The sequence below is a fragment of the Octopus bimaculoides genome, chromosome 1 (genome assembly GCF_046866305.1).
Source record: "Octopus bimaculoides isolate indiv1 chromosome 1, ASM4686630v1, whole genome shotgun sequence".
NCBI classification, from domain to species: Eukaryota; Metazoa; Mollusca; class Cephalopoda; order Octopoda; family Octopodidae; genus Octopus; species Octopus bimaculoides.
The window spans coordinates 57,533,662-57,560,364 of record NC_142928.1 but is presented as its reverse complement, the minus strand read 5'-3'; the positions used below and the strand labels follow the sequence as shown (position 1 = coordinate 57,560,364).

General features: G+C 32.4%; 1 protein-coding gene across 9 annotated transcripts in view; it reads right to left on the bottom strand.

Moving 5' to 3' along the window:
* Nucleotides 1-26,703, bottom strand: part of LOC106881035 (zinc finger protein 423) — a 268,464-nt gene that overhangs the window by 156,577 nt on the left and 85,184 nt on the right. The window lies entirely within an intron of this gene.

Sequence of the window (26,703 nt, the reverse complement as noted above, 5' to 3'; positions counted from 1 at the left end):
CGCTCAATAAACACTCACAACACTCGGTCTGGGAATCGAAACCGCGATCCTATGACCGCGAGTCCGCTGCCCTAACCACTGGGCCATTGCGCCTCCACTAATAGTTTCAAACACATGACATTCCTCAACAAAAGAGAGATTGGTATATAAAGCTGCTTTCTGCAGTTGAGAGTAATGAAAATTTGAGTAGCTGTATCTGATTTCTGCAGTAAAAAGTTAGTTTGTTTTGTTGAGAACGATACTTCAGTCACTGGGATGTAGTTAGCCTGAGGCATGGCCTTCAAGGGTTTTAGTCAATCATATTGACACCAATACTTACTTTATTGATTTCTATTTATTGAATTGCTTTTGACATAAAGGAACTCAACTTTCCACATCAGTCTACATCAATCAGAATACACACACATGCACACACACACACACATGCAGGCATGATCAAATGATCAAGAATTTTATTCTATAACCATAACAAAAATCAGGTTCAGTCCCAATGTATCACATGTTGGGCAAAAGTCTTGTGAATAATATTAGATAGATGGAAACTGTGTGGAAGCTCATCAGATGGACCATACCTTTAATTCAAATGTCCAGCCATATGGTACCTGCCATGCTGATTTTAACAGAAAATTACATATTAGGAGCACATATGCCTGTGGGAATACTCAGCCACTTTGCATGCTAATTCAACGACTACATCATTCAGTTGAAAAACCAAACATTTGTCACACTTGTATGTTATTCTTGATGAAAAAGTTCCTTTTACACACACACACACAGATGACAGGCTGCCATAGTTTCTGTCAACCAAATTCCACTGACAAGGCATTGATTAACTTGAGGCTACAGCAGAACCATGTCGTGAAGCAAACTTCTTAACTACACTGCTATATCTGTGCCTATTTCTTTATAAGTTTTTCCTCAAGTAATATATCGCAATCTGTGTCACCCTTACTTAATTTTATTTTAAAATTTGGAGACAGATATTCTCATTTTACCATTGTTACAACAATGACTAGTGTCATATATCTAACAATCATATGATACCAGCAGCAGCAGTTCCGCAATCAATAAACCTTGCACTAATGGAACTTTGCAGTCTGTGGGTGTGTATACGCATGTTTGTGTCCAGCTCCTTATAGTTTTTGATGGAAACAAAATATGCACGTGACAGCAGGGAAAGAAGAGAGAGAGAGAGAGAGAGAGAGAGAGAGAGAGAGAGAGAGAGAGAGAGTGTATATAATCTAAAATATCGTTCAGTAGGAGAGGGAGGTAGGAAAAGAATGAAGCATGTATAATTAATTCAATAAATAAATAAACCTGAGTATAAGAATTCAATTTTAGAAAGAAGTGTGGGCATATTATTATAACTAAAATAAACATTTCACAATTAAACATACTAGAGGAAAAGTCTTTATTTGAAAATTAATCTTTATTCTTGAGCTTAATGGATTTGTTAAGAAAATAATTGATAAGAAAAAATATCAGAATAGAGTTTCCATGTCAACAAATTTTCTACATTAGTTGAAAATATTTCTAATTCTATTTTGCTCTCTGGCAAGTGGCAAAGTAGTTCACATAGTATGTTGTATTAGGCGCCACTGGCCAAATAACTAACAGAACTTCGAAAAGTGAATGGAGTCCCATGGAGTTGAACATCTGTGACTGCTTGACAAATAACCCACTGGCAGATTCTAGCTTTCACCAAAATGCAGATTCAATTTTCACCAAAGACAGCAGGGGAGCTTCATTTTACTTTCAAACGAATGCATAGAACTTGATGTCCTTCCCGGTAATGTCAGCAGGTACTGCAAAACATATGCTACCTTGTGATTGCATGTGTATGCATGTATAGTTGTATGAATATGTGCACATACTAACACACACACACACATATGTATGCGTACATTTATTGATATATACTTACATATATATACACGCATACATATATATGTACATATACATACATACATACATATACATGGTGTGTATGTGCATGTGTGTGTGTATATATACAGACACACACACACACATATATATCTACACACACACATATACATGCATATATACGTGTATAAATACATACATACATATACTTACATACACACATGCATATATATACGTGTGCGCATTCACACATACATGTATATATAAACATGTCTCTCTCTTTCTGTCTGTCTGTCTCTGTCTGTCTGTCTCTCTCTCTCTCTCTATATATATATATATATATATATATATATACATCATCATTCATTTTTCCATGCTTGCATGAGTTGAAAGGAGTTTATTGAGGCAGATATTTTTTTATGGTCAGATATCCTTCTTATTACCAACCCTCACCTGTTCCCAAGCAAACTAATATGTCTCCCTGGCCAGATATGTTCTTGCAGAATATTTTAAATGAATCGCACTGCTTGCATGACGGTGATAATCATTTATAACTATGACCTCATGCCAAGACAAGGTGACATAAACACACCACACACATGCATACATTTATATGATGGGCTTCTTTCAGTTTCCATTAATCAAATCCATTCAGAAGGCTTTGGTTGCCCCAAGGCTATATTAGATGACACTTGTCTAAAGTGCCATGCTGAGGGACTGAATCCAAAACTATATGGTTGGGAAGTAAACTTTTTGAACACATAGCCATGCCTACACACACACACACATGTGCACAAAAATATATAAATCCTGATATTAACTTAAGTGCTTAATGTTAGAATTTTGTGAAAGCCATTTGAATAACAAATATAATAAAAACTTTGAGCACAGACCACTAAGCCACATTATTATTATTAGGTGGTTAGCTGGCAGAATCTTTAGCACACTGGGTAGCTTAATGGCATTTTGTCCATCTCTATGTTCTGAGTTCAAATTCCACTGAGGTCCACTTTGCCTTTCATCCTTTCAGGGTCGATAAAATAAGTACCAGTGGAGTACTGAGGTTGAAGAAATCGACTCCCCATCCCACAAAATTTCGGGTCTTGTACTTATAGTAGAAAGGATTATTATTATTATCCTTATTAATATTATTATTAAGATGTTGAGCTGACTGAATCATTACAGCACCAGGCAAAATGCTTAACAGTATTTCATCTGTTTTTATGTTCCAAGTTCAAATTCCACAAGGTTGACTTTGCCTTTCATCCTTTTTTGGAGGGGTCAATAAAATAAATACCAGTTGAGTACTGGGGTTGATGTAATTGACTAGCATCCTCCACTGAACTTGCTAGCCTTGTTCCAAAATTTATTATTATTATTATTATTATTCAGTAGTTTTATTTTTATAACGTGCTTTCACTCACTACCGAGTGCAGCTCTGTGTGCCTTGGGTATGTGCTGTGGTTTGCTGTGATGCTTTTATAGTTACTGTATATTATTATTATTATTATTATTATTATTATTATTATTTTTGTGACAGTAAATCAAAGTGACTCCACTACTTGACTAGTATTTTATTTTATCAAACCTAAAAGGCTGGAAGGGCAAGTTCACCTTGTTCAGAATGAAAAGAATGCCACTAAATACTACAAAGTACTTTACTTTTTTCTACTGTACACATTCTGCCAGGTATGCCACATCAGTTAGTTTTGAAAAGCACTGATTTAAATGCCTGTAACAAGAACTGAACGTATGGTTTTGAGCAGTAGTTCAGTATTCAATATTTAAAATAATCAAACTTCAGCAAACTTTTGCAGGCCATTTGCAGTCTGTCTTAGCCTTATTCTAGTTAAAACGTTTTTTTTTTTTTTTAGTATGATGTTCATAATCCTGCCAAGGTTAACTTCACTTTTCATTAAAAGTACCATTAATATACAAGTATTGAATATACTCAGGGGCTTCCTTCCCTAAAATTTACAGCCTAATGCTTCTGTTAGAAATTATAATTCAAAATGGAGAAGTTATTATAATAATAATAATAATAATAATAATAATAATCTAATACAAAACAGACTTATTCAAAATCTATTCAGAACTATTTTAGTCTAATTGATTTAAAAAAAAGATAAAATTTTATCCAGAGACACTAGTTTTTCAAAATATCACAGTCATTTAACAACAGTATTAGATAGCACACTTAGTAAACTATCGCACTAGTTTCCCCATGTCTAGGTTAAAGTAACTTAGCAGGAGTCTTAAATCACAAACAACATTCAGTTGTCTGCTGATGATTTCTTTGCTTTTATATATCATATGCATAAACATATAAGTATATATGGGCATGTGTGAGCATATACATATATACACACAAACATACAAACATGTATACCACACATATACATGTATACTTATGTGAGTGTGTGAGCATGTATATCTACGAGTGTGTGTGTGTGTGTATATATGTACACACACACACACAATTACATACATATATATATATTTGATGAGACAAGGTTTTAAAATAAAACTGGAGAGACAGAAAGCTTAAAGAATAAAGATAAGGAAGATGCTTCAAAAAGTTAAGTTGAGATATGCAAAGCAAAATAAGCATGATGAAATATTTATCACTTGAGATACCATTATTTAGAAAACTAAAATACAGGAAAAAATTCAACATGATATGTAGAAAAATAACATGAATTTTAGTGGAATGTTTGTACCAGTCAAAGAATATTAAGAATACAATCTTTATTATAACTAGAGGTATTAATTCATTTTTTTCCTCCATTCTAGAATGAGTGGTAGTAATATTTTATAACAAATTTTGAAATATTTCGTTACATATTCATAATAGATTGTTGTTGTTTAGACTCAGGTCTGCTCTAATTTTAGAGACTTAAAATCAAAGACATTTCAGCTATGATCCCTCCATCTTGTTTTCAGGATGTATATATAAATCTACATCATTCAATATCCTTAAATTATTTTTAGAGGGTAATCTGTGGTTTGAGGGAAGCTTGCTTGCTTTTTCTGACAGATTCAGTGAGAGCATAGTGACTACTTCATTCTGTAGCTATGAGTTGCCTATGTTTGGGCCCAGGTTGACACTGGTTCAGCAAACCTGACTTATGATCAGAGACATTGCAATCAGGACTGTGCCATCTTTTTGTATATTCTGGTGTGCTCTTACATCTTTTTCTTTTTTCTGTTTTGGTAAGATGCTAGGGTGTATTTGTAATTTCTTGAGAATTGTGTGACTACAATAAAAGCACTATTGTTGGTTCAGGCTCTTTTGACTATTTTAAAAACAGGCTTATGGCATCTAGGTTTTCCAAGCAGTCACCCATCTAAGTTCTAACTAGGGTCAATGTTGCTTAATATTGGTTATCAGATGAAAACTAGAATTGTCAGTGTGATATGGTTAGGGCATTTGTGGAATAATATAGACTATAAAGGTCGTTGGTTCAACCAAACTCAGGGAAGATTGAACATTATTTGCTTCAATTAACCAAACTTAAAATTGATACAACTATCCTCATATCTTAATTGACTTACTATCATTACAAAAGACATCTGGCTTAAAAGAAATTGCCCAACAACATAATGCAAATATTTGAGCTTTCAGATACAACCAACTCGGCCATGCTAACATGAACAAAACAAACATGTTAAATATTCGTACAATTATATAAGAGAATGCACAGACTATTCTAGAATGAGTAAAGAGATTAAACAAGCAGAAATAAACCAAGACACACTTCCACCAGACATAGAAGTTTGCTTTATAAAATGCTTACCCTTTTCTCTCTACCAAACTTAGCTTTTTATGCTCAATACCAAATTTTCACACACAAACACACATTTCAGTTCACACTAAAAACCCAGGTTTTTCTCTTACAGTAGAACTACATTTGATAAAAACACATGTTATATTTTAAACTATACAACAAAAGTCTCTCATTTTAATTCACTAAGAAGAGAACTCACAGATAAAATAATACAACATAGGTGTTCTCAAAAAAGATTAAATACATGATCATTTGTATTTGGTCATTGCTACCGGAAGACAGTTTATAGAAAAAGTGAGCAAATTTTCTTTAAGCAATAAACCCAAATTTTCATATATTCATCTTTATCACTTTTACATTCATTCTTCCATGTTATCATGGGTTAGACAAGATGCACAAACAGAGAAACCTAACATTGTGTATTTGTTACTATGAAGGCTAGATGCATTTTATTATGCCAGTAGCACTAAAAAGAATTGAAGTTTCCTCTACTTTGTATCAGATCTTATTTGAAGATATTGTTCTCCTAGAAGGCTAGACTGTGGTATGGCTTGTAGAGTCCACATCTTGTTTATATGTTTTATTTTTAGAGTAGTTTCCACAACCAGATGCCTCTCCCATTACCAATCACTTAAAGGTGATTTGCTGGATGTATTTTATCATGTAACTAGTGGGATTAAAGAGCTCACTCTACTCAACACCAGTTCTTTTGCAGAATTGCTGTTGTCTAAACCAAACATATTTTTGTTTTCAGTATGTGTGTGTATGTGGAGGTGGGGAGGTATAAAATTGTGTTCATTATTTGAAAAAGGAGGTCTCAAAGTTATAGTGTCAGGTTCTTACCATCATACAAGGTAGACGTGTATAGGACTACTAAGTGGGGTAATTATTGTGATGACGGTTTAACCTAAGTGACTCCTGCAGTGTTAGAATACAGGTAGGGGTGACAAGGCAGGAGTACAGCCAGTGACATGCAGTAGACAGATAGCAATACAATACCACATGAAATTTTAGAATAAAAATATGAAATTAATTTCAAATTTCTTAGTGTTTTGCAAAAATGTTTATTTGTCAGATGTATGGCCTAAAAACTGTGGGTTTCATTATTCAACATGTAATAGAAAATAGGGAACAATATACAAACTATAGTTATCTATTTGGATTGTGTTAGTTTGTGTGCAAATGCTGAAGAGTAATTGAACCTGAAGGCCAAGATAATATTGAATTACCTGAGAGGTACAGGCATAATTATCAATTCACAGAAATTCATTTTTAAGAATATTTTAGGTTTTTGTATTTCAAAGGAAGGTGTGTTTCCAGATTGATGTTTGTTCCAGAAAATACTAGATGTTACTTCATCCTCTAATAAGAAAGAAATAAAATCCTGTTTTAGGATTGGCAAATTTTTATGGTTGATATTTGCTAAAATAATCTGAAATAATCAAACTATTTGTAAATATGTTCAAGAAAAATGTTGGATCTAATTATTCAACAAAGAGCATTTGATAATTTATAAAATTCCTTTACTGAGAGTCCTGTTGGGAGTATATTTGATGCCAAGAATGCTGTCATGTCAACAACTGATGCTAGCAAGCAATCTATATTTTTCATTTTTGACTTGTTCCACTCACTAGACTGCAGCCATGCTGGGGCACTGCCTCAAAGGATTTCAGTCAAACAAATTGACCCCGGTACTAATTTTTCTTTTTTAAGTATTCTATCAGACTCCTTTGCCAAACTACTAAGTTACAGGAATGTGATCAAATCAACAGCAGTTGTAAAGTGGTGGTGGTGGTGAGACAAATACAAAGACACACACACACACGCATGCACACACTGATGGTGTTTCTTTCAGTATCTGACTACTGAATCCACTCACAAGGCTTTTGTTTGCTGAGGACTATAGTAGAAGAACAGGTGCCTTGCAGTGGGACTGAATGCAGAACCATGTGGTTGGGAAGCAAACTTCTTACTACACAACTCAGTGCTGGGTTTAACAATGGAGTTAATTGCTGCTGAGTCTAATTACCCAAATGTTGAACGGTTGATCTTGGCAATTGTGTAACCACAGACCATGCTTTTTATTTTTCTTTTGAACGAGAATTCTCATTTAGATTCACTCATAGACTCTTGAATTTATCTTTAATATGTACAAAGAATATGGAAGTGGGCAATGTAAGCTGACAGTATAACATATGTCAACTCCATTGCTCATATTGATGCATTCTCTTGATTATGTTTTAGACTGCAACTGCAGGAAACTAGTTCAATGTTGATAATAATTTTATACATTGGATAGGGACTTATATCTTAATAGCCCAGCTTCTGAAACACTGGCCAGAATTGTGAGGGCAAGATCATCTCCAAAATAAATGAGAATATCTGAATGAAATAACTGCTATAATGCCAACAAAACCTATAAGCACCCATCATGTACTACTTTACTCCAAGAGGAATGAGCTAGAGTGAGATTTTCTCGTCAATTTTCCAAGATTTTGTCCTCTGCTGTATTTTTGATGTAGTCCTTCTTCCTTAATTTTAGTTTGTGTACTGGTCTTTTACCCTGGGCAGTATTTGTTCATATAGCATCCCTTATGGATGAGCAATGTTTAAAAACACAATATGTTGTTTAAAAACAATTTGACACACACTCACACTCATGCATTAACATTATTATGGGCTTCTTTTCAGTTTCTGTCTACCAAATCCATTCATAAGGTTTTGGTTGCCCCAGGGCTATTGTAGCAAGTTATGTGGTTAGGTAATTAGGGAGACACAAAGTACAATAATTTGATGATTTGTAGTGAACCTTAACTTGCAACAGTTAAACAGGCTATTTGGTCATATGCTATATTGACCCCTCAGTTATCTATTGTTAATTCTTTGTTATATAAATATTTCTTGTTACACTGTTTATTGTTATAGCTAAATTCTTGCCTTTGTGAATTATTTACCTCATAACACCTGGAAGCTAATTAGCTCAATTCTATATAAAAGGGAGAATTAATGCTTTATACCACTGTCTCCATGCAGAGATTGAGTAGATTTGCAGCTTTCCAATGTAACTATAATACCTCACTAATGAAAATAAATAGCTATAGAGTTGTTGCTGAGACTAATGCAAATGTAGTCTACTCTAGTGAATCAGATGCATAACAGATTTAATATGTGTAAATATTAGAAACATAAGTTAATTTTTCAAACTAGACTTTTATTTTATGAGAACAATGATTTTAAAAAATGAATAAAAGAAGTTTAGTTGATTAAAATTGGTTTAAGAATTGGATATATGAAAGCAAATAAAAGATTTAATAATGCGAGTCATAAACATATTTTTAGCTATGCTGTGAAAAGTAGACATCATTGTTAAAATATAAGTTTTTCTCTCTTGACCAGAAGTTTATTAACACTTCAGAGATATGTTATTTATTCCTACTCATAAAAAGAATAGTAGCATAGAGCTGCCTATAGTATAATCAAACACAAACAGAACTAATTTGGTTTGCTTAATTTGCATGACAGTATAAACTTTGACAATGTAGATTAAATACTTTAAAGAAATACCTATAATTTAATCATGCTTTCATAGCATGGCTAAAGATGTGTATAACTAAAAGCCACACCTATGAAGTTCTATTTAGCCTACCGTGATGCAGTGCTTCTATCAATTAATATGAATAAATTTTACATTAATTTTTATCCCACGGTAGCATGGTATGAATACATATTGAGTTTTGCAGCACCTCCTATCCGTAAACTTTACTTATATTTTGAGGGACTAATTTTATTACACTCATCTTTGAGAATGTTGAGCTAGAGGAAGAATGTCAATATATTACTATTTTTTTGCTCAATGCTTTTATGTCTGGATGTGAATTTAAACTCTCTCTCACTCCCTTTCTCACACACACACACACAAACAGAAGCATATGAGGGTCAGGTTGGTAAGTGGATAAAATAGTTAACTATCTATTCAAGACCCAGAGTTCAACTCTGATGCTAACATGTGAAAGGTAGTGATTGCACAAAACCTATACTGTATTAATATTACCAAAAGAAAATTTTTGGCCATAAGAGTTGAACCATATACATATGCACACACACACACACACACATATATATATAGTGAATCTAAATGGATTCCCCATCACCACAATTCCATAACCAATCTACTTTCTATAAATGTAATTCTCATTAGACAACATCATAAAAGTATCTAAATTTTTACTATTAGAAATCTAATTAACAATAATATAAACAAAATATACCTCATAATTTGGTAACAATTCTGTAACTGAATAAATATAAATGAAGTCAAAAACTTTAAATATTTTAGCAGTTCAATTTGAATGTTTAAACATTCAATTGAAGTATTCTATTTAACGAAAAACAACAAATATTTAAATAAACAAAAAAAATGATTTATTTAACAAATTTGATTGTCATGCCACACAATAAAAATCAAATCTTTAATGTAAATATATAAAAAATAATGAAATAGAGATTAAATTGCGTTTTCTGTCTCCATTTTATTATTCTTTACCTCTATTCTCTCACTAAACATCCTATAGGAATTACAATAGAATTCAAGAGTATTAATTTCCATTAGATATGTTTACCAGGATGAAATTGAATGTGGTTTTATTTTGATATGGTTTGGTAAAATATCTCAAGGGAATATCCATCAATATATATATACATACACAAATACACATATACACATAGATTTTTACACCCACATGAGGTCATTTATTTTGAAAACTATTCTAACTTTTCCTAGAGGTTCATCATACATCTCAGGCTGAGAGACTTAGGATGTAGAAAACATCCATCTGAGTGAAAGTTTGGAGTATTTTTTGTAATTGTTTATCCACAGATCAGCCCTCATCCAGCAGACCTATGCTGAAAAGCATTCCAGCAGTAACCATCTTGTTTATTTTTGTATTCATATACATCACTGTCCCATATAATCCTCCTTTATTTAAGATGGAAGTATGCAATTTGATAATGGTCTAGCTACTATTTCTAGCGGGTCATACAGAGGCTACATTGTCAGCTTGCAAAAGAATGAGTTAAATAATTTTTCTCAGTTGAACAATGGCCAGAAACTGGTATTATTACTGAAAAAATTGGTAAATAAACTGCTCCTGCTAGATTCAACATTATTCGAAAAGAAACCAAGACAGGAAAAGACCTCACAACATTCAAATGGCACCAAAACAGATTTCTCCAAGAAACATCAGACAAACCACTGATACCAGGATTCATTGAAGTGAACAAAACTCTCCACTCAAGAGAGCTATGGTGCATCAAAACAAGGCTTTAAAAGACTACTTGGTGCTATCAAGTTGAATTAGTTTGGGGCAATAATGACCAGAACTTAAGTTATAAGAATAGGAAATATAACTATCTGGATGGAATACCATCAACAAAAATATCTTACAGTTCAGTATAGAATAAAACATTGGCAAACAAAGACTGCTTAGTGAAAATCATTTTATTACCATTTTTCTGTTGAAATACAGTGCCTCACCTTAAATTAACTTTGAAAATGATGAAGAATTTAGTAAATAACTTTGTTATTATTAAGCTGGTGTTTGGAACATAACTTAAAATGAAATTTTTGATGGAGGTTTTAATTTAGAGATCATTTTAAAATAGGAAATTTATATCATAAAACAAGGGACAGTCTCAGGCAAATTGTTATGAAAAGGGTTAAGCTGCATATCTGACATGTCACACCTGTAGGCTACAACCAATTTTCATACCTTAGGTATATTTATTGATAAGAATCTTTCTTTCAACATAGAGACATGAGATATAAGCATCTAATTAATTCCGTTTGCAATTCAATACCAATTTATATTCAATGTTGGATGTAATTTACTGATGTTGACAGTAAATTACAAATATTTAATATAAATAAAAGAACTTAGGTAATTGTTTCACTAAAACTGCAGAAGTTCAAATTTCCAACTATAAAAAATATTTTTTCTCTATATTTAAGAAGACTTCTGGATTTATTTATTTTCTAGTAAGTGGATTAGTACAATTACTAATCAAAATTAACAGCGCTCTCAGCTGAATGATCTAAAGAAGATCGTATTTAACAGTAATATTATGCTGTGGCATGAGCAGAAGCAATGAATCCTTCTAGTCTCATTTATTAGATAGCACAGCATGTAAAAAAAGACAGAAAGTGATTTAGAAATATAATGACAAACTAAGGAAAATTGGCAGGTGGTTCAATGTTTCTTGATGCTAAGATTGAATCCTCTCACATGAAAATAAATAATATGAGAACTCATATGCAGCAACTGCAAATGATGCTTTTTAAACTTTATCATTGCAAAGTAATGAAGAGGAATTAAAACTGTTACAAAATATCTGGAGGCCTGATTGTAACAACCACATGAGAAAAACTGAGAGGAATGTACCAAATTTTCTTTATTAAACATAAGTAACTCATCAAATATTTTCATGTTGTATCAAATTTATACTACAACAGCTGCCAACCAAGAAAGCAAATCAACACTTAATACATCTCACTTAATATTTCTTCCCAGAAGAGAAAGTTTATTTAAATCATAATCTCATGATTTTATATCATCTCTTTTTTTAACATTTAATATTGTTGTTTCAATTCTGCATGTCTGCATAGACAAAAGAAAGGTAGTGTACAACTGTTGAAATAATAAACTCTCATTTGTATAAGTATTAGTTGAAGATGTAAAGAACTAAATAATTTTAAAAGATTGCAAATATATATTGGGGATATTTATGCCATAAATATTTTTCTCTTTAAAAGTATTTATTAACAATGAGGATTTTAAATGTGGAGATATTATTTTAAGAAAAATTCAGTTCTTCCTGCATAGTATTTTCGAAAGTGTATTCCATCATAGTCCTGGGCTGACTGAAGGCTTATGAATGGATTTGGTAGAGGGAAACTGAACAAAATTTGTTGTATAAGTATATTTATGTGAGCATGAATGTCATACAAGTGCTGACATTCATTTCCAATCTTCTGTAAAAACATGTCTGGCCATGGGGAAATATTATCTTACTTGGAAACAGGTGAGGATTGATGACAGGAAAGGCAACTAACTGACTGTAGAAAATCTGCCTCAACAAATTCCATCTGAATCATGTAAGCATGGTAAAGTGGACATTAAAACAATGATGATAATGGCGATGATGAAGAATTCAATTAGTTATTTTGATATACCTTGTCATTTACTGCAGTATTACATAGACAGCGTTGTAAAAACACAGCCACCATCTGATTCTGTTCCATTGTAAAGATGTACATATTGGTAATAACTACTCGTAAGCCACTAAAGCTGCATAAGTGCACATATTTAGCAAATACATGTTTCAAACTAATTTATAGCATCACCAAACGAATGAGTATTTTCTGATTTTTGGATTTCGTGTTGCTGCTCTTGTTAAGGTTATATTTATGACTATATCTCAAAAAACCGTAAAGAAAATTTATAGATAAATTATACATACATACACAGGCAAGCACACACACAAATATATATATATCTATATATGAAACACATATTTCAGCACAGGTATCAAGAGATTATGCTAATAAAATAAAATATACAAAAATAGCAATATATTCCTATATATACAATCCTGTTTTAGTTATTTATTTTTAAACAACTATATCTAATTGTATACGTTGTTCTAGTTAGTATATACATTTGTATATATCTGTGTGTGTATGTTAGCTGAAGCATTGAAAATTCACTGCCAAAATGCCTGCCCAGCAAAAGCAAAAAAAAAAAAAAAAAAAAAAAGTAGAGAAAAAAATAGGAGGAAAAAAAACCAGGTAAAGTGTAAGATAAACAAAAATAAAGAAAAACAGGAGAAATGACATGAAAAATAAAATGAATAAATGTGGAGGAAAAAAAGTGACTTTTTTCCAATCATATTTATTACCCAAGGGCATGTGTGGGAAGTAGCTACATGTGCCCTTTCATATCAAGCCCTGTTGCATTGATCCCTAGCCATAGCTTGAAATGATGGCTTGTCATTTTAGAAAGAGAGAGAAAAAGAAGTGGATACTGAGAGAATGAGAGCCAGAGAGAAAGAGAGAAAGAAAGAGTAAGGAGTGACAAACAGAGGAGAGTAACAAAAACAAAAATAAAAAAAAAAGTAAAAAGAAAATAGGATGTAGAAGCTTGGCTGGGAAGGGAATGAGAGTGTTCTGCAGCAACTGGGAGGAAGCTCTGATAGTGGTCCAGAGAGAGCATTCCTCACTAGTCTTAGCTAACAGGCAGACAAAAGCAACAGGAGATTTTCATCAATACCTGGATCTTTTCTCCAGGAGTCCAGTATTGATCAGTCATCAGACAGCATGCATACACACACACACACACACACACACACACACACACACACACACACACACACACACACACACACACACACACACACACACACACACAGAGGAATAAAAAACAGAAGGAAAAATGTGTAGCAATTTATGCTTTGGTTTCAGAAATGACTGTGAATGTGTGTGTGTGTGTGTGTGTATAAATATGAATGTTTATTTTTTTGTAATACATCTTTGCAACTCTGAACAGAGAATCAGATATGAGTAATATTTGGTTGTTTATTAGAGCAAATGTCTGTGCAATATTTTCATATACTTACACCAGACAACAAACACACATGAGCAAGCACAGTATAAACTCCAACACAAACGAATATAATTGTACAGAAGATAGTTACATAAAGTTACCTATACAAAAACTTCTACTCTCTAATATGTCTTTATACACACACACACACACACATTTACATATTGCTTCCTTTCTCTCTCAGTAATATCATCATCATCATCACTGTTGTTTAACATCCGCCTTCCATGCTAGCATACACATATACACATACATAAAATAATACATATATACACATACAAATCCATGCCAGCATTAAACATGGATGTTAAATGGTGATGAACACATATATACAAACATACATACCTTCATATATACATACATATATGAATATATAGATATATGTATATAAATATGTATGTGTATGAGCACATGCGTGTTTGTGTGTATAGATATACACAAACACACATACATACACACACATTACCTTGCTTTTTTTCCTTCCCTGGCACTGGATCAACAGGGAGTTGATGAGGTACCAATCAATGTTCCTCAATCAGAAATGCCATCCTATATTCTGGTCCTGGTTTACATTTAACCAATTGTGTTTTCCCACTTTGTATAAAAATCTTATTCTCTCATTCATTCTGCCATTTATCAACACAGATGCAGACTGATGTATACACTTCCCCACCACCATATATAAATATATATATATATAAGTGAAAGAGAGAGGGAGAGAAAGAGAGAGATATTCTATATTTACTATCATAAAAACAATCTATACAACAAAAGCGTGAGTGTTATGTATGCGTGTATATGTGTGTGCATGTATGTGTGTGTGTTATACACACATACACACATTTAAATCATAAATACATGAGATGTCATAAGACTTATTCAACCCATGCCTGCATGGAAAAAGGCAGATGCAAAACGATGACGATGTGGAAGATACAGATGTACTCAGAGTATCTTGCCATTACATATATATGTTTCAATTTCTGCATATATATATATATATATATATATATATATATATATATACATACATACATACATATACATACATAGATATGTATGCATGTATGTATGTATACATGTCTGTTATGCATATACTGATTATTACCATAGAAGTTCTGCTCCTCTTCAGAGGTCAAAAATTCTTCAGTGACCCAGGTCAGAATAACCACAATGATTATCTTTCACTATTCCATAGTTACATCAAACTCTGCTCTCTTTTTCAGTTGTTACCAGAAGTAGAAAATGGAGTTAATCAATTCCTTTCACTTTACAGGTAACCAGGGTCTTTTAGAAAATGTTTCTGACAGTCGTTACAATGTAAAACTTGTCTGATAATCTTTCTTACCACCTGCAACCATTATTGCTGATGCCAAGCAATCAGTATTATCTATCACTAACAGGCTGATAACATGTAAATACTGTTGTAGGCATTCATATATGGAATTTAGCATTTTCGGGTCTTAACCCACCACAAAAATTTCATTATGGCAGTATTTCATATGTAGGTAACAATTCTAGCGATTCACTACACACATATGTGAGTGTACATATGCATGTGTGTGTACATATATATATATATATATATATATATATATATATATTTATATATATATATATATATATATATATATCAGAGTAACTACATAAATGTGAAATAAAGTGAAAAAAAATAATACTTGAATACCAGAGGTAGAGTAATATGCTTTATTAATAAAGCTGCAAAAACGTCACAAAAACTGTTACTCAGAGTTTCACGTTCCAATTCGTCGGACACTTTTGGTTGAAATTCTCAAATAAAACTGTCTGACAAATGGAATCATGAAACTCTGAGTAATAGTTTAAGATTCTCAACCAAAGCTGTCCGCTGAATGAGAACGTGAAACTCTGACTAACAGGTTTTGTGATATATGTTTTTGCAGCTTCTCAACCACATGGTTCCTGGTTCAGTCCCACTGCATGGCACCTTCAGTAAGAGTCTTCTACTATAGCCTTGGGCCAACCAATGTCCTGTGAGTGGATTTGGTAGATGGAAATTGAAAGAAGCCTGTCGTGTGTGTGTGTGTATATATGTGTGTGTATATATATATATATATGTATCTACATGTATATATGTATATATATATGTATGTGTGTATATATATATATATGTGTGTGTGTGTGTGTGTGTATATATATATATGTATCTACATGTATATATATGTATCTACATGTATATATATGTATGTGTGTATATATATATGTGTGTGTGTGTGTGTGTATATGTGTGTCTTTGTCTCAATCACTGGTTGACAACCAGTCTTGGTGTGTTTATGTTCCCATACACTTAGCAGTTGAGCAAAAGAGAATGATAAAATAAGTACCAGCTTTGAAAATAAAAAATAAAGTGTACAATGGTTACGGTGGTGCCCCAGCATGGCCATAGTCTGATGACTGAAACAAATAAAAGAGTAAAAGTATGACATATCTTTTGCTTGCTTCAGTCATTGGACTGTGGCCATGCTGGGGTTGATGGGTTCAGCCAAACAAATTGATCCTGGTACATATTTTTCTTAATCCTGGTACTTATTTGATTGGTCCTTTTTGCCAAACCACTAAGATGGATGTAAACAAACCAACACTGGTTGTGAGGTGGTGGTCACACACACGCATACACACACATACACACATACACACACACATACACACACACACACACACACACAAGTGCAGGCATGGCTGTATGGTTTAGAAGTTTGCTTCCTAACCACATGGCACATAGACAAGAGTCATCTGCTATAGCCTCAGGCTGACCAAAGCCTTGTGAGTGGATCTGGCAGATGGACAATGAAAGAAGCCTGTTGTGTATGTGTGTGTGTACGTGTGTCTGTTTGTGTCCATGTTTGTCTCCAACAACTGTGTGACAAGTGGTGTTGGTACATTTATGTCCCCTGTAACATAGCAGTTTGGCAAAACACGCTGATAGAATAAATACTAGGCTTAAAAAAATTAAGTACTAAGGTCAATTCATACATAAATATACACATACACACACACACACGAGTAAGCATATAAATGCAAAACAAGGTGGAAAAAACAGTACTTGAATACTGAAGGTAGAATAATATGCTTTTTTTTATAAAAGCTGCAAAAACATCACAAAAAAACTGTCACTCAGAGTTCCACATGCCCTCCCTTGCTCTATCTCTCCCTATATATATATATATATATATATATATATATATATATATATACACACACACACATATATACACACACACATATATATATAGTGAGAGAGAGAGAAACATATAAGTTTGTGATTTTATCATTTCATGAAAGTAGCATGAACCTAGCACAATAGAATACCTGTAGCAGTATAAGAACTGATGATTTAGTAAGTGGTCAGGTGCTCCATAACTTATATACTTATGAAAGTATTCCATTTTCACAGCACAAACTCAAGGTAACTTTGAGAACTTAAGAAATGTTAATTGTATATTTTTAATCTGTACAAAATATATCTTAATGAAGTTTAAGATATAGTCTATTCCACTCATATGAAAGGAATAACTTAATATTGTCTGTACTAAAATGATTTTTCTTTTCCTCTTTCAGAGATCAATGAAATGAGATACTAGTCATGTACTGAGGTCATTATAATGGATTGCAACCAACTTGGCCACCATCTATTGACAAATTATTAAAGGACAAAAGGCTAAGTTTTATATAAAACACCAGTCTTAGTTTTTCAAAAATTCATAGATTATTGTGTGTAACATACTGTTCTTTGTGAACACACCAAGAGAATTGAAAATAAGAAATGCCTTAAGAGAATGTTCGATATATATCTTGAAATAAATGCTGTAAAAAATATGCATGGTAGACAAAGATAAGCAATCTGCAATTTACCCCCTAAAAATTCTTTGTTTTAGTAAAGATTTATGGGAGTTAATTAAGCTACAGCTTTTGGCTCATCCAATAGAAATCACTTACAATTTTAGATAAAAATCAAAGCAGCTAATATATTGTTAGGAATGGTAAAATCATAATTAGATTTTTAGACAAGGGAATAAAAATTGTAAGGAATCAGGAGTAGGAAAAGATAATTATTTAGATGATTTGTTACATAGAAGTATTTAATATTCTCAAAAGCAAAATATATTGGTAGCTATATTACAGGTGGGCCCCAAGTTTTAAGTTTCAAATTTTATAAGAAGTAAAAAAATTACAAAATGTTTGTATTATTTTACAAGATATTGATAAAATTTGTGCACGTATGTATATGCAATATACCAGACAATAAATTAATATTAATATTATACTGCAAGAAATGCTAAAATATAAAAAAAACCCACATCAGTAACAAACCACAAGCTATAAATGATGAATGTGATTTCAAAATTCAGTTGCAAATGTAAAAAGTGTAAACTTCGTGGCAACTGTTATATCAGCCATATGAATATGATACTCTCCTGCTGGCTCTTGATGTACTTACAGCAAAGGGTGATTGCAATGCATTACAGCACACAACAAAAAGCAAAACTAGACAGGAAAACATCAGTGGACACTACATCTACACTTTACAGACCTCCATGCAAAAATAGACAATCAATGATGGAAGTGATACTTAATGCCAAAATAAACACAGACTACATTCACAAGTCATAAACAAAAATAAACACTTGACAGATGACATTTAAAAACTAAGTCAAAATCAAAATTTCAGCAATAATGTCTACACTTATCACATTACATCTGTCTACAATACAGAAGCAACAGTATGTCCCTGCTTTCTACTTGGCAGGACTACTGTATAACCACTTGTGTGTGTGTATTTGTACACATACTTGATATTGTATATGTGCATGTACACACACAAAAAAACACACACACACAATGTCAGCTATGTGTTTATACACACACAAGTGGTCTTACAGTAATCCTGCCCTATAGAAAAGGGGGGACATACGGTTATTTTTTTATTGTAGGCAGGTGCAATGTGATAAGTGAAGCCGTTATTGCTGACATTTGGATTTTTACTCAGTTTTGTATGTTATACAGCCTGTGTTTTTTTATTGGAATTCAAGTTAAAAATCTAGGGCCACTGGTTTCATACTAGCTTATTTGCAAATAATTATTCAGCTAGTGAATAGCATATTGGCAAAGGTGTTAGAGTGTAGTGGTATTTGTCCCAGCTCTGTGTGCTTTCTGCATTCAAATTATTCCTAGATTAGCTTTGTCTCTATTCCATTCTTAGTCATTAAATAAAGTACCACTCCAAGGTTAGGTAGCACAGTTAGAGCTACTGATAAGATACCTTGTGATATCTATTTTTGTCTTCTGTTTTCTTTTGTTAAAATTCTCCACCTTACAAGAGCCATTTTCAGCATTTTCTTTTACAATTATACTGACTTTTCCAGCCTAAACTAGCAACTAGTCTATATTTTCAGCTATAGATAAGAGAAACACCATTTACTTACCAACATAATGTTAGTCAAATCGGATTTTAAAATATATACATTTCACCATGTGGAATTCCACAAGAATGATGATGGCTGACATTAATAATAACATCAACATCAACACAAACAGTACTACAGTACCAACAAGCTATTTAAGAAGACATAAATACTCTTATTTTATTTGGACTATCTCTTCAAAAATCAAGGAGAAAAAGGATAACTATGGATAACTGCTTTGAACCATCCAGTTTCTATATCAAGATTTTAAATTCACATTTATTCAAATAATAACTGGTTCACTTGTTTTTGTGAGTAAATGCCAAGTGACAATCAGAATAAGAAAAAAGAAATCAACCAGTTAATTTGCACGTTACAAATATAATTTGTATGTGGAACTGTAAAAATATGTAAGATTTTCTCAAGTTTAAAATATGAATTTGCTTCTGTTATCTATATTCTGATGATGGAGTTTTGTATCTTTTTAGAAACCTGCTCCTTCATTACAAGAAGATTTCAAGTAATTAAAACTAAAAGAGAACATACACATATCCTTGTTTAATATGGTTTTAGAATAAGGCACATCTATACCCCTACATCCGCTAAGAGAAGACTAAACAGGTTGGCAACAGAAAGAGCATTTGGCTGTAAAACACAACTCCAAAAACACTAACTTAATGCAAATCTAACTTAAAGCAGATCTAAAGCCTTGATAGTAATTACATAGTAGAAGAACCATTTTAGTAAATTAAAAACACACAAAAACTTTTCATTTATTTTTTTTTTGAGAGGTCAAAATATTTGTTGCATCTCTGTGACTTGATAAGTGACATGATTACACTATAGTTAAAAGAAATGTGATGAAAATTTTTGACACCTCAACAAAGAAATGTAAATTGAATAACAAATCCTATGCATCTTTAACTGGCAGAAATAACTCTTTCACTCTACAATTTCTTCAGTTTCAGCTCATGGTTTCACATCAAACTACTTGCCATTCGTGTGTGTGTGTATATATGTGTGTGGTGTGTAAAAATAATGTAAAGTTTTGGTTGCAATAGCACTATAATAAAATTGAATTAGCAAATTAGAGGAACCTGATTGATGAAATTTATAAACTGTTTAGAAAATGTATATTGGAGATTAGGCAAGAATGAATTTCTTGCATACTGTTAAGTTTTAATGTAAGTGTATGTGTGAAACTGGACATAATAAAAATAGTTTTGATGAGAAATATGTCTTTCACCAGAAAATAGTAGATTATATTTCAACCTTTACAGCAACAAAAGATAGGAAACTAGCATATTATAGTTGCTGGAAGATATGCGAACTGAAAAATTATTTCTAATAGCAAGCACCTATAACAATCTATAATAGCTGTGCATAGTATAAGTAATAGAGACCTTTATTTAAATGACAGCTAAGCCTTCTAAGATAATAGCATATGACTAGGGGCATGAATGAAGATGAAAGTTTTCTGACAACAAGTAACAAAATGTTGAAATAGAGAAAGTAAACAATGTTTGGAATATTTAGAGGAATATATCATTTTAGTATATATTAGGATTCCAAGGGGATGTGGACAGTGAAATAATTCTTTCTACTATAGAAGGAAAGGGTTAAGTCAATTACATCAATTCCAGTACTCAACTGGTACTTTTCTTATTGACCCTGAAAGGATGAAAGGCAATGGCTGAACATGTTTTCATGGAAGTTTGCAAATAAAAAGAAATCACTTGTATGGTTGTGACACTTGTTTACAACTATTGTGAAATGTCAAGATAAGGAAACGCACACACACACACACACACACACACACACAATGGTCAGCTTTCAGTTTCTGCCTATGAAATCATTTATACACAAAACTATGGTTGGCTTGAGGTTATAGTTGAAGACAGTTGCTTAAGTTGTCATGCAGTGTGATTGAACCCAAAACCATGTGTTTAGGAAGTGAACTTAACCACACAGCTATGCCAGTCTTACTCTATTTCTGTGTGTGTGTGTGTGTATAAAAATATATGAGAAATTTGTTGAATTAAAGTTTATCCTAATTTAATAAACATTTTTATTTTAATCATTACAAGTCATTTAATTATTTTGTTAAGCACCCTGAACTTTGAATGAAGTAAAATTATAATTATTGCACATAATTATTGTACATAACCTTATTTTACCTTGAGTGGGAAAAGTATATTATCAACACTGTCATATGATGGATAACACTTAGTTTACTTCAGAAACACTAGTTCTTAGACATACAGATAAGGTTTGCTATTTCAAACAAGCACAAACTATTGATTTTCTTTTATGTATTTATAGGAGAGAAGTGGTAGCAAAAGTGTAATGTTGTTCCATTTTACAAAGGTGCTAGCACTGAAACTGAAATGGTTCAACAGAAGTAACAGAATCTGAAATACAAACTCAATTCACCAAGAAATCTCTGCTTTAATACAATGACTGTCACATGCCCTAAATGCTACGCTTTTATAATAGCATTGCTCTGAGGCAGTCAGTTGTGTTGATGATGCTAAATATTAAAGCAAATATTTCTCTCTGATGAACCTTAGCCTGGAGCAAGTTGGGAACAAATGTCTCTCATGTGTAAATGGACAAAGCAAATAATAACTTTAGTTCTACTGTAGCATGTTACAATGATATCAAACAGAACTACAATGACACTTCACTTATATGTTAAAATGCGAAAACTGCTGTCAGAGAGTTTTTCAGTGTGGTTGGGAAGAGACTGACTGGGTACGGAAAAGTTGAGTGGATGAGGAGGCTGAGAGAAATTGGAGTGGCTAAGTGATTAAATAGCCTGGCCAATACAAGATTGATAGGGAAGCAATTGATACCATGTATAAATCAAATAACAATACTTACAGGACAATCAGATGTGAATTGCATTTTATTGTATAAATACATACAATACAATCAGACTTAACCTTTCAAAGGAAGTAAATTTAATTATCCATTAAAGTTGACTCTGCAATGACAATAAATAATGTCAGATGATTGAACTTGACCTTCTATCACCGTGTTTTCTGCATTGTGAACTATATATTGTGTTATATATATTATGTGAGTAGCAGAAAAAGCTTTAATATCATTTATCTAACCACTACAGAATTGATAATCATATCTTGGGAGATTAGTAATGGTACCAAATGACTGATCATAATTTATGAGGTAAGTGAATATATGGACATTAATAAAAATATCAATTTGTCTTCTTTATGCATGTCATTTTTTCCCCCCTTAAAGTTACTACATTACTAACAGGGAACTGAAATACATGTAAACCTTATTAGGTAACAGAAAAATGTCCTCAACTGAAAATTCCAATTTAAATAGCCACAAATCAAAATTTATCTGGATTTTGCCAAGAACCAACTCCCTCAATCAATACTTGAGGAACTCTCCTTTGTGATTCTTAAGTTCTAATTGTATTACATTTACTATCCATTGCCGCACACCTTTTTATTTTAGGTTGTGTATTCAGGAGAGAAAATTTAAGACATATGTCATTAAAGCTTTCTATAGCACAGCTTCCAATAATAAATATTAGAGACTGTAACTTATAGACAGACTAAGAAGATCCCATATAACAAAGAGTTAGATCATAGCTATTAATGTTACATTTACATGTCTGAAATTTGACAAACAGCAGGTGTATTGCTGTTAAGCTTTTCCTGGCTGTAGGTAGAATAAATAATAGTAACAGAAAGCAAGTGAATACAAGAATACATTAATTTCAAAAATGTTATTTTCCTAAAAGCCTAAGATTTACATACTTAATATGAAAATTGAAATTAACTATATTAATATTTCACTGTGAAGGAAAATTCAGATCATTCATTGCTGTGTAAATGGTAAGTACATATATTTTTCTTTTGCCAAATAAACCGTTAAAACTAATCCTATCCATCAGACAGGATTGCAAAATCAAAGGAATTTTCAAATGGCCAAATCTGTTCTGATGTATCTTCCTATGACATCAAAAGAAACCTTATACTTTCCTTTCACTTCTATCAGAAATCAAAATGTCAAAAATCTTAATCTTTTGTATGTGTATCTCTCTCTCTCTCTCTCCCACTCCCCTCTGTCTTTCACACTCACACACACACACACACACACACACACACACACACACACACACACACACACCAAAATATATTTACTAATATTTACAAAGTTAAAGAATTCAACATGAATGTCAAGTTCAAAAATATAAACAGAAATTGACACAAACGAACAATAAAGTAGCTACATTTTATTACAAATTTCAAACCACACATATAGAGATACAGCTTGAAGAATATAATCTGGATAGTTTTATTTGGGGTTTAAAAAAATGTTTTTTTTTTTCTATAAACGTTGTCAAGGATATTTAAAAGAAGTGTAAATGAAGAAGTTCAAGAATAACAACGTACAATAAAATTAAATTTCATATATTTCTTTCCTTATCAAGAAGTGTCAACTCAAACTACTTAGTTGTTTTGAATGTAGAAAGGAAAAAACAAGGACTAACTGGTGACATAATTTTACTATTACACTGTTTATAAAAATATGAATAAACTGCATTTATTAAACAAATATTAGCTTTCATGTCTAAAAAGGAAAACAAAATTTGAAAGTTTAAGAAAAAATTTATAAGCAAAAAAAATTACATATGTTTGGATATGCATGTTTCAAAAATTATTTTAAAAACTTGATGAATTGTCTCAAGTATATTCTGATCATAGAAAAGTACATTTACTAAGATAACTGAGGCATAATCTATATAAAAATCAAATTGTCATTTAATAATTTCTGAAGTATTTCTCTGAATTACATTAATTTTTCTTTCCCCCTCTTGTAAGTGGCTCTCTCTACAAACACAAAAACTGTTTTTTTCTACTCTAGGCAGAAGGCCCGAAATTTTTGGGGAGGGGGCCAGTCGATTAGATTGACTCCAGTACGCAACTGGTACTTAATCTATTAACCCCGAAAGAATGAAAGGCAAAGCCAACCTTGGCGGAATTTGAACTCAGAATGTAAAGACAGACGAAATACTGCTAAGCATTTAGCCTGGCTTGCTAAAATTTCTGTCAGCTCGCCACCTTAACACACACAAATACTAATGAATGAATAAGTTTCAGAAAATGCCATAAAGTTGTATAAGAGCTGCAGTTAACTGAGTCAATAGGATGTCATATTCCAATCCAAGGGGTCCATTGTGATTATAGTCTATGAAAAAAATTATGAATGCTCTTTAGCTTTGTTCATTCTTCTTTAAAAAGAGATAGTGTGGATACATTTTTGCTGATACCCTCAGTCAGCTCTGATCATGCAGACATATGATATAGGAGTTCCAACCATAACCACCTAGTTTCTTTTCTATTTAGAGTACTCCGAACTTCCCATTCCATTCAGTTATTGTGAACCCACTTCTGGATTGGGCCACTAACTGTTAGCTTATCAATGTTGGTTGAAGTCCCATGCTGGCCAATTGCAAGTAAGACAGCGTGCTCCAGCAGTTGGGTAAATTAGCTCTGACTGTTGGATCCTAGGTGGAATTTGAACTCAGAATTCAAAGAAAATGCAGAAGAGAGAATGTGAATCATATCATCTAATGCTCAGTTAATTTCAGGAATCCACCAGTGAAAGGGTGTAAGTTAACCTCAGCTGGATTGAAATTCAGAAGACAGAGAACTGCCACATACAGGCTCTCACTTTGGCTCAAGTGTGGACAGATGTAGCTCACTGCTGTTAAAAGCTTAGGCATGAATAATTAAGGAATGATTCATTAGCATCTAGTGATTATGCCTAATCCTCATGTGGATACGACTTGAAGACAAATACATCAGATTAATTTGTTATAGCATACAACATATGATGAAGTTTTCAGTGTTTTCTTTAATGATATCATTTAATATAGAACTAAAACTAAAAATTATCTTTATTATCATTGAGCCAATCATTGAACCTTTATGCAATCAGCTGATCATTCAAAATAGTAGATATATTTGCCTGAAATGATACCCATTTATGTTTAAAAGCAGACACATTTGATGTTATTCAGGATATACTAATGCTTTAATAAAGGATTGAAAGGTATAGTTTGAAAGCTTTTGATTACAGGTCTGTTTTGATGAAGCTGACCTGGGGCTAACACACATTACATGCTAATACCTATACTGAACAGGAAATAATAAGAACTTTATCATAACAATGAAAGCCCTTGTTATAAAACCCTACTACTTTTGAAACCGAGAAAGAACATTTAACTTCAAAATACTTTTGAAATTCCATCTATAATAAATTCTACAAATGACACAAACCAGATATCCCACTGAATCATTGATTCAAATACTGTAGTTCTAAGTCTATGGTTAATAACCATCAATAGATCTCTAAGGATTTCTCACATGAGTTGAGTATGCAAAAGAATATAAAATATATTGCAGTCTTCAATCAAACCAAGATACTGTAGAAATTATTTTTGAAAATCAAATGAGCAATTTGTCTTTTCCAAAGAATCTTGTATTCTTCATGAACATCATGTAAGCATGGATATATGTGTGTGTGCGTGTGTCTCTCACACACACACACGTACATTACATACATATGTATACAAACATACCCATATGTATATATTGTATATACACACTGAAATATCTATGCTCATACACATATAATTATGGAGTAATGACTAAGATTTTAATATAAATGGAAGGTATAAATGCAAACTTGAGGCAGAAAAAGAATAAACCCTCTGATGGGACTCAAACAGTGTATGTATCACATTTCCGCTGTATTATTGATTATAGCACAGATCACCTGCTGCTTTCCTTCAAATTGGGTTGTAAATGTTTTACTAGTATAAACTAAAATTTCTACCTCCACAAATAAAGTACTTCTTTCTCAGGTGCTCATGCTTCACTCAGCTTC